The sequence below is a fragment of the Salvia splendens genome, chromosome 22 (assembly GCF_004379255.2).
Source record: "Salvia splendens isolate huo1 chromosome 22, SspV2, whole genome shotgun sequence".
Taxonomy (NCBI): Eukaryota; Viridiplantae; Streptophyta; class Magnoliopsida; order Lamiales; family Lamiaceae; genus Salvia; species Salvia splendens.
The window spans coordinates 13,337,036-13,346,963 of record NC_056053.1 but is presented as its reverse complement, the minus strand read 5'-3'; positions in this window follow the sequence as shown (position 1 = coordinate 13,346,963).

Below are 9,928 nucleotides of genomic sequence, written 5' to 3'. Positions count from 1 at the left end.
AAGATGCAGGTCCTCCTACTCAACAAATTGACGTCCTTAATTGGTGGGGAACACATGACAAAGAGTTTCCGATACTCTCCATCATGGCTAAGGAGATATTCGCCGTTCCCGCTTCCACCGTCGCCGTTGAACAAGCTTTTAGTGTCGGCGGTTGTGTCCTAGACGACAGAAGGAGCAATCTCTCCGCCAAGAACATGGAAGCCACTATGTTACTTGACGATTGGGCAAAGGCGGACATGAGAGCACAAGAGCCGGATTTCGACTTCCGTGTAGAGAGTGATGGTGAAGAATTTTCTTCCGATGGCGATGACGAGGTCAGAAGCGAGAGCACTCAACATTAGCAATGAGTCGACGGGGGGCGGTGAACGGCGAGCACAGCCGACCAAAAAGGTAAGCAAGGTAAGAGAACTACGTGGGCTTTGATTCCTCAATAAAATTGTGGATACGTAGGCACCTCAACTTAAATTTGAAAAGTTTAACTTCGAAAGTTTAAGTTGAGCTCAAGCCCTTTTCAATTTTTTTCCCCCCCCCCCCATTTCATGTTTTTTTATTTGTAATTGTAATGTATCATTAAAATATATTCCCCATTTGATATATATCTTATTGGTGAAAAAGTGGATATCTTTGGGGCAAATGGTACTGGAACACAAATTTATATATGATCTTGAAGTATCATCCAGATTCCATATATAAATTTGTGTTCCAGTACCATCTGCCTCAAAGATACCCACTTTTTCACCAATAAGATATTTATCAAATGGGGAATATATTTTAATGATCTTCAAGTACAATTTACCTTAGGATCAACCATTTTTTCTTGCAAAATGTTGCCCATTTTCTAAGCAAACACGTATCAGCACGCCATATACACATTGCTGCATTTCTAATAGGGGCAATTTGATCTTCCAAAGCAATCAATGTGTTCGAGATGCATTGATTGCTTTGGAAGATCAAATTGCCCCTATTAGAAATGCAGCAATGTGTATATGGCGTGCTGATATGTGTTTGCTTAGAAAATGGGCAACATTTTGCAAGAAAAAATGGTTGATCCTAAGGTAAGAGAACTACGTGGGCTTTGATTCCTCAATAAAATTGTGGATACGTAGGCAACTCAACTTAAATTTGAAAAGTTTAACTTTGAAAGTTTAAGTTGATCCCAAGCCCTTTTCAATTTTTCCTTTTTCCCCCCCATTTCATGTTTTTTTTATTTACCTTCCGAGTCCCACGAGGCGACGACACTTGTAAATTATATTATATTGTTGTATGTTGTTGTATTGTATACTTATATATTGTAAATTGTAATGTATCGTTGTCCGTTACAACTCAAAATCAATAAAATTTATTTCATTTTCTCCTTATTCGTCTTATTTGTGCTTGAATTATGCATTGTCTTGTTCCGATTTATTGTATAAAGCCAAATTTCAAATTTAAAAAAAAAAAAAAAAAAAATTGAACCGGCGGTTCCGCCGGTTCGAAAACCGGAACCGCCAAAACCGTCGGAAAACCGGCGGTTCCGAACCGGAACCGTGAAATAGCCTCACGGTTCGGTTCCGGTTCCGAAGACGACCGAACTGGAACCGCCGGTTCGTGAACCGTGGGCATGTTTAAATGGATTACTCCAGTACAAGATAGAATTATCTGCTACAACACTTGATATGCTCCGTAGAGCGTAGGTGAGATATATACATTTGATTGCTCCCTTGTTTTTATTAGTTTTCTTCTTTAGTTTTCTCCTCCGTAGAGCTGATGTTTCTCCGTATAGTTGAAGTTTAAAAGAAAATTTATAAAAAATTCCTTTCTTTTAACTTTTCTTTCTCGTTGTTTTTTTTTGTTTTTTTGTTTTTTTTTTGCTTTTTATTCTTTTACTTCTGATTTTCTTTTTTTTTTTCCTAAAAAAAACTTTAAAAAACCTCCTTCCTCTCTTTATATTTTATTTTCTCCACACAATTCACACACTCATACTCCAAATTCACACCACTTAATCACATTTTTTGGATTCCACCCCTTCTTATGCTCAACTGTCAACCAACCAAGGTATGTTCTTCTTTTAATTTCTAAGCTTTGATTTTGAATTTTTTTCCTTGAATGGTCTTGTTGTTGATTTATATATTGGAAGTTTGGATTGGAGTTTGATGGAGGATGATGAATTTGTGAGTCTTGGATTTTTGGAATTAATTATTGTTGGGTGTGCTTGAGTATGTTGATCTTGTTGGATGAAAATTGAATATCACTTTGGTTTGATTGTTGATACACATAGTTCATGTTCATAGTATTGCGAGGCTATTTTATCTTGCATGAATTGTGTATATTTCTAGAGCTTAAATTTTTTTTTTGCTTGATCTTAGTCTATTATTGAAAAAATTTGCAATTAATTGGGGGATAGAGAAGATTACGGAGGATGAAAAATGATCATGTTAAGATAGATAATTTGATTTGCATATTTTATGCCTTGATATGATTAAAGTTTAGGGGATTGCCACATGTTATGCATTGTACTCTACTATAATTTTCTTCATTCTATGCTCACATTGCGAAATTGTAGGTACATAAGGCATCCCAAAGAAAATTTCGAGAATGGGGGATATTTTATGAGCATCAAAGAACGTCAAGCTAAAGACGTTAACCAAGCGCTTGTTGGGAGGCAACCCAACATTGGTATCTTTTTATTTAGTTTGATTTGTTTTCTTAGTTTACTCACATCTCCACCAACTTTTCAAACTTATTCTTAACGTAGTTTTGAATAAGTTTGGGGGGATAAATTGGTGGACCGTGAGTTTAGTTGTTTTTGTTTATTTTCATTTGTTTTTTAAATAAACCCGAGGTAAATCTTGTCATGAGCATAACATAGAAAATTTAGAAATACTCATGTTTAGGAACATCAGACCGAGTTGCCTATGATAAAAATTTCGTTTATGTGTTGGTTGAGTTGACTTGATGCATTGATTTGAAGGTTTAGTGAAAAGGTGCATAAATAATGAATTGCTTGTTTCCCTTGAATCAGGCTCATATCTTGTAAGACTTGAGCCATAAATTTATTTCTTGTGTGATTTATCTGCATCTATGTATTTGTTTCTAGAACTTGCTCCTAGTTTGCCTAAGTTTACATAGTGTTTAAATGATAAAAGAGGACGTTAGGCCATCCTTCTTAGCTACTTTATATATCCAAATTTATGACCTTATTCAAAATATTTTTCCCTAGCTAGCCACTTTGAGCCTTTAAAGCCTTTTTTCCTTGGAAGCTAAATAAAAAGGAATATCCATACACTCTTGCTGAATTTTAGTTTATATTTTATGAAAAGAGTTGGAGAGATAAGGTAGAAAGAAAAGTAGTGTGCTTAGTTGTGAAAAGTGCATAGACATCTGTGGTTTGAATGAGATAATTGGTTGTGCATAGAAAGAAAAAAAAAAAGAAAAGATGTACAAAAGAAAAAAAATCAAAGGAATTTGGGAAGTGAGAAGAAATTTAGACAAAGTCTAGAATTTACTGAGATTCGAATTGTTGGTGCGGTGCTATGTTTGATGTAGTAGAAATTGATCACTTTTGCTATGTTTGGGATTAGTCACTTTTTAGCCATATTTCCTCACCTTACCAAAGAGCCTACATTATAACCGAAAATAAAGACCTTTCACATTTTTTATTTTAATCACATAAAGTAGAGGAGGGATTAGACATCGAGCAAGCCTATGGTAAACGTTTCATGTTGCATGATCTGAGAGCATATATTCCTTACCTTATACACTTTGAGAGTGAGTGATAAACACACTTCTAAACACTTGTCAATCATGCAAATTATGTTCTTAAATTTCATATGTTATACATTTGGTATTTTTTACGTGTTTGTTGATAAATGATAGAAAAAGATAGAAAAGGGTGAAAAAGGCCAAAGTGCAGCAGCCTCTGTTCGATCCCATTCTGCCAGCGATTTTGAAGTTCAGTCAGTGCTTACTACATGCCATACTCTTCGTCTTCGAAAGAGCTTCGCTTGGATATCTTGCATGTCTCAATCGGAGTTCTGTGCAGAAATTTATGATAATTCTACGAAAGTTGCGCAGTGCAGTCAAAGCTGACGGGAATTTATGTGGAAATTCACGGAAGAAAAGAAATTATTATATTGTGAAGCCAAATCTCTCCTATTTCTTGTAGGGAACGAAATTTATCAGAAATAAACCTTTTTCCAGCCTATAAATACCTCTGAACCTAATTCATAATCTTGATCTCAGAGCCTCCAATCCTTCTCCCTCTCTACACTTCTTCCATTCCATATTCCACCCTTATATTCATCCATCTTCCATTGGAGCGGAGTTCTGCAGATCCAGGCAAGAGAAGATTGAAGATTCAACCTTGGGTGGTTTTATCAATTTCTTTCGTGTCTCGTACTTTATTTGTAGTTTTTACTTGTCTATTAGTTAAACATCAATTGTGGAATTTTCGGTGAAGATATTCGATTGATTTATCCTTGCGCTTTGTATATTCAATTGATTAGCTACCTCTTGAATACATGTTAGAGTTGATTAGAGTACTCGGGAGATGAAATAGTTAACTTGGAAAATGGATAATTCACACTTTAATTCAATAGAACTCGGGAGAGTTGAGGTTTCACGTGAGGTCATTGGTCTTAACGATCTTTTAGAAGTTAGATGTTAGAGATTTAAAGGGGAATTTGATTTCAACACCTAATCTATGGATTTCTCACCTCGGGAGAGGGTTTAATCCAGTTAAGTGACCGACTTAATAACTCTAGAGACCGTAATTCAAGAAAGTCGATTGTGTTTTGGATCCTAATATTCTACATTCCTATGCCTGCTTTGTATCATTGTTTATATGCTTTCTTTTTATTTGTTTATTTATTTTTCAGTCTAGTTTAATAAAATCAAACCAAAAAAAAACATTCGTGTCTTTAAATAGTATATGACGCTTAGTATATGATAGTCAGTTGCAATCTTATTCCCTTTGTTCGATATCCCGGTACTGACCTTTAGCTATACTAGATCTACCCTGTAAACTTGCAGGTATTTTTAGTGCTAATAAACAGTGCATCAGGCATGAAGGAGAACAATCCAATAATACTACATGTGGACAACCAAGCAGCTATTGCTATTTCACAAAATCTAGTGTTTCATGGCAATAAAAAGCTGATAAGGCTCATTTCAAGCATCGGTTTAGGGGTAAAAAGTACGCTACTGATCGGTTTATTGCGCAAAACAAGTGTTAAATGTGCAGGAATGCCGCTTGACCAAGGCAACAAGGCCAAACTTGTAACTCCTCGTTTTTCTAAACCTAATTTTTGAACCCTAAAGTACTTGCAATTAATGAAATATTTATTGCGAAGTCCGTGAATTTATTTGTAGAGTGATATTGTTATTGGATACTTTTCGTGACCTAATTTTCAGTTGGAATTTTGACTTGGTCAACTTTGTTGAAAATGTGACGCGACTGCTTTGAATAGTTGATGTGGGGTGAAATTAAATGTTTTTGAATAATTGCTAATTTGTTACGAGAGCTAGAAATTTGTGAAGTAAATCACAATGCGAATTTAAATAATTCCTTTCCGTGAGGAATATTTATTGGACTCAATTCCTTGTTGGATCCGATAAATTTAATAAATAATACAAAAAAATCATGTCATGTGAAAAATAAATTGTGGGCTGCACAATTTAAATAAAATACAAAGGACCGTGAATCAAACTAATCTAATTTATTTCGACCTGTTGACTTGGTCACCAAGCTGCATTAATTCAAATTTCATTAAAGATTCTGCAGAGATTTTCCTCCTCCGTGATCTGCAAATAAATACCAATCAAATCCAAATTAATCAAAAATATAAAAAAGAAAAATAAAATAGGAAGAATTCGAATTCTTCCTCCCCCCTCAACCCACGATTAAACTGTTCCCCTCTCTCCCATAAATCTCTCCCATATCTTTTTAACCACCCTCCCTCTATACTAAACACTTCACAAATTCATTCTTCCTTCTAATTGTTCTCTGCAGCAAGAAAACCAAGACTCATTCTTCTCAACTTCAATTCAAGGTAATCCATTTCATCAATTCATTTTGGAGATTTCTCACTACTGTTCGAAATCAACATCAGTAACTTCTGTTGACAGAAATCACCATCCGGAGGAACCTCTTTGTTCTTCCAACGCCAGTATCATCACAATTCAACTTTCGGCAAAAGGTATAAACTTCCTTTCCCAATTGCAAGTTATGAGCTTATACCATTTTGTTCATAGCGTACCATCATACATCACTCCCACACATAACTCCGAACAATGACTCAATTATTTGAACATCGCCGATAAAACACCGCGATCAAACACCCGCTGTAATTAATCAAAAATGCGAAAGAACATAACTTGGTAAAGAGAACTCATATTTCGGGGTGGTTCGGGTTGGTTTCGGGGCTGCGCGGTGTCATTTCGGAGCTGTTCGAGGCGAGTTCGGACAGCTGCGTGAACCGGCGGCGATGTCGACCTGCTATTGCAGCTGCGAGAGGCAACGAGCAGCGGCGATTTCCGGACGAAGGGAGTGCACAGCAGCGGCAGCGCTGCAGTGAATTTCGTCGCACAACAGACACGGTGGCGGTGACTGCTCAGTGGCGGCGGCCAACGGACATCAGCGGTTGAACAGCGAGCCGAACCAGTGAGGGTTGCGGCGATGGCTGCTCGGAACAGCGACAACAGCGACGGTGATAGCTGCTAGGTACATCTGCTGCGTCATGACAGAGGGGCGGACACCCGGCGATGACAGATTTAGAATGTCTGTAATTCGTCGAGAGAGAGAAATAGAGAGATATAGGGAGAGAAAGAGAGAGGAGTGAGGAATGTGGGAGTATTTTGGGCCTTATAATTAAATTAGAGGATTTATTAAAGTATGGGCTCCATTTAATTGTTTGGGCTTTAAAATTTTAATTGGAGATATAAGGTGGGGAAATAATTAAGCTTTGGGGCTTTTAAATAAATCTTTGGGCCGATAATTAAATCCCAGATTAATTTTGAAGTATGAATAATTTATCTCAAGCCCGGAATATATACATAATTTTCTTAACAAAGGGAAATAGTTGCGATGATTCAAGTTATGCGCTTGAATAAATTTCGAGAATTTATTTGACATCGTGGTGTAAAGTACGAGGAGCCAACGGAGGAATTATGGGCACAAGCGGCCACCGAATAATCGAAAATATGCGAGAATCAAGAAGCGAGATAAAATACTTTACTTAGGGGGCATGCATATTTATTTATTTAGTTGAAAAGCGTGTTGATTTATGTATTATCTAAATGTTAAAGGTGAATCATCGCAAGTGAATTGTGATACCAAGGGGAAGAAAGTACTTGAGAATTAAGCAGCCGAGGTGGGCTTTCACTGAATCTCTTTAACGTTTTCAAAAGTATGATTATGGTGTAATAAGGGTGGTTTAAACTGTTATGTCATGCCATGTTTGTTTGATAATGAGATTGTTGTCTGATGCCTAGTTTGTGAGTTCGCTCCATTAGGCTCTAAGGCTATGTTGGAGATTGTTGCCTGATGCCTAGTTTTTGAGTTCGCTTCATTAGGCTATAGGGCTATGATAAACGAATTCGGGTCTGAGTAAAGCCGCAAACCCTATCAGGCTAGTGTACACAGGTGGGATCGTGAGCCGTCCTTGCTAGTCGGCCGGTCTCGTGGGCGAATTGTGTGGCCACACTTTCGTCGCACTATGGAAAGAGGATGTGATTGAATGATTGTTGAGAAAGTGGGGAGATTGTTTTGACTGGCCAGTCTAGGAAATTATTTTGTGATACTCGATGATATTTCTTTTCTAAATGTAAAACTCAAGTTCACTATGGTATGGATGACATAACTTTCATCAAATGTTTTCGGCATAAACCCACTGAGTATATTAAGTACTCAGCCCTGCATGTGTTTTTCCTATGTGCAGGTTGAGTGGCGACGAGCAATTGGTGGTGTTGAGCAATTTAAAATTGAAGCATGGTTTGGTTAATTGTGAACTACGAGTGTCATTGTGTCTCCACACATGACGTCACTTTTTCTCTTGAACGCTTCCGCTGAAACATTGTTTTTGCTCATCATTCTTTTAGCTTTGAACCTAAGTATTTGGATAATGTCAACCTCTTGGCCCCTTTTTATTAAATATTAATTATTGGTCTAACTCTTTATTGAAACCCAAGTTTCATTCGTCTGGTTATTAAGTTCTTTTAATCACGATCGCCCGTACTTATTAACCCTAAAGGGCGGTCGTAACAGTTTGGTATCAGAGCCTCAGTTTCTTTCCGCTCTGGACCCCAGAGTCTTTTGCAGTCAAAATCTATCCTTGTATTAATTGGCTAAAGCGTTAAACATCGAAGGCTCAACACCACAACTCGTCACGCCCAACCACGAAAGAAGAGGTAAGAATATTTTGGTGACTTTTAAATGAATTACCAAAATTTTTGAAATTCGATGAAAAAATGGTTCCTTGCGAAAATGACAATTTTGGGCATATTGGATATTTAAAGTAAATGCTATGGCTTTTGAAAAGTGTTGTGGTCATACGAGACGTGAGACACTATGGGAGTATGTGATTGAAGGTGTTGAATGTTATGGATATTGAAGTGTGAATATGAATCGCATGCTTGAGGTCGAGACTTGTTATTACATGTTTGAACAGCGAATTTAACTTGAAGGACATACATGTTGATTACTTGAGCTGAAATTTATTTTTTATGCCTATGTGGTCGAAATTGCATGATTACGAAACTGTGAATACAAAGCATGAGGAGTGCATAGTTGCAATTTTGTGGTTGTGATACAGATGTCCATGAACTGTACGATTTATGAAATGTGATTCCATGGACGATTGGATTGATTGAGTTACTATTTTAAATATTAATATAAGCTGGATGAAATACTGTGGAATGTTAAATGGTTTATATGGATAAACATGTTTGACTGCGCAATATATAAATGACGTTTTATGTGATGATAATTCATGATTGATGAAGTACGAGGTATCGTATAGAATCATTATGAAAGTGAAATGTGGAATTTTGAACTTCGTTGCAAATGTAGAATCCATATGAAGCTTGAATTAAGCAATGATCGAATATATGTTGAAGTATGAGACTATGAACTATGTCTGGAAAACATAGAGTGCCTAAGAAGTAAGCTAGGCTGAACGTGCTCGAACATAGTTGTAAATTGATAACTACAGTATCACTTTCCTGAGTGATGGGACAAACGAAAACATATACTTCGAACTAGACGGATTCTTATAATTGCCTATTGTTTTCCGTGGATGATAAGAACAAAACGAAAGGAAGTTTCTAACGAGATCAAGACAAGAAGAAATGTTAGGTGATGTATCCTTACAACGACGAGAAATTATGCCTGCAATCAAATAAAGTGAATGCAATCATGCATAACATGTTAATGCGACGACGCGTTACAAATATAACGACACTTATGACATGTTAAGGCCGGGAGGGTTATTACCATGTTTTAATGAGAATGACCGCTAGGGCGTGCCAAAAACAATATGAAGATGTGACCTTCAAGGACAGTTAATTGTTGTAACGACACCAAGAATCTTAACTTAGAATATAGAGTTTTCGAGAACGCTTCTATTATCTTCGGGAAATGACGGAGTGCCACCTTTGTAGCTAGAATGGACGAATTTAATTGACAGTACTTACTTGGATCCTCAGAAATTTCTTTCTATGAAGCTCCTTGACATTAGTATTCTTTTCGTGCATTTAAAACCTTTGATTAACCTGCAATTTGCAAGTGATGCATCACTATTTCCTATTAATGAAAGTAGTGACTCATTCTTGTTCCTCTTGAGTCATTTTCGGAGCCATTCTAATCAAGGGCAATTTCAAAAGTGCCCCTCATGTTGAAACCCGTTCTGATCCAAGTAAGACTGTTAAATAGATTTTTAAATTCTTGATACAA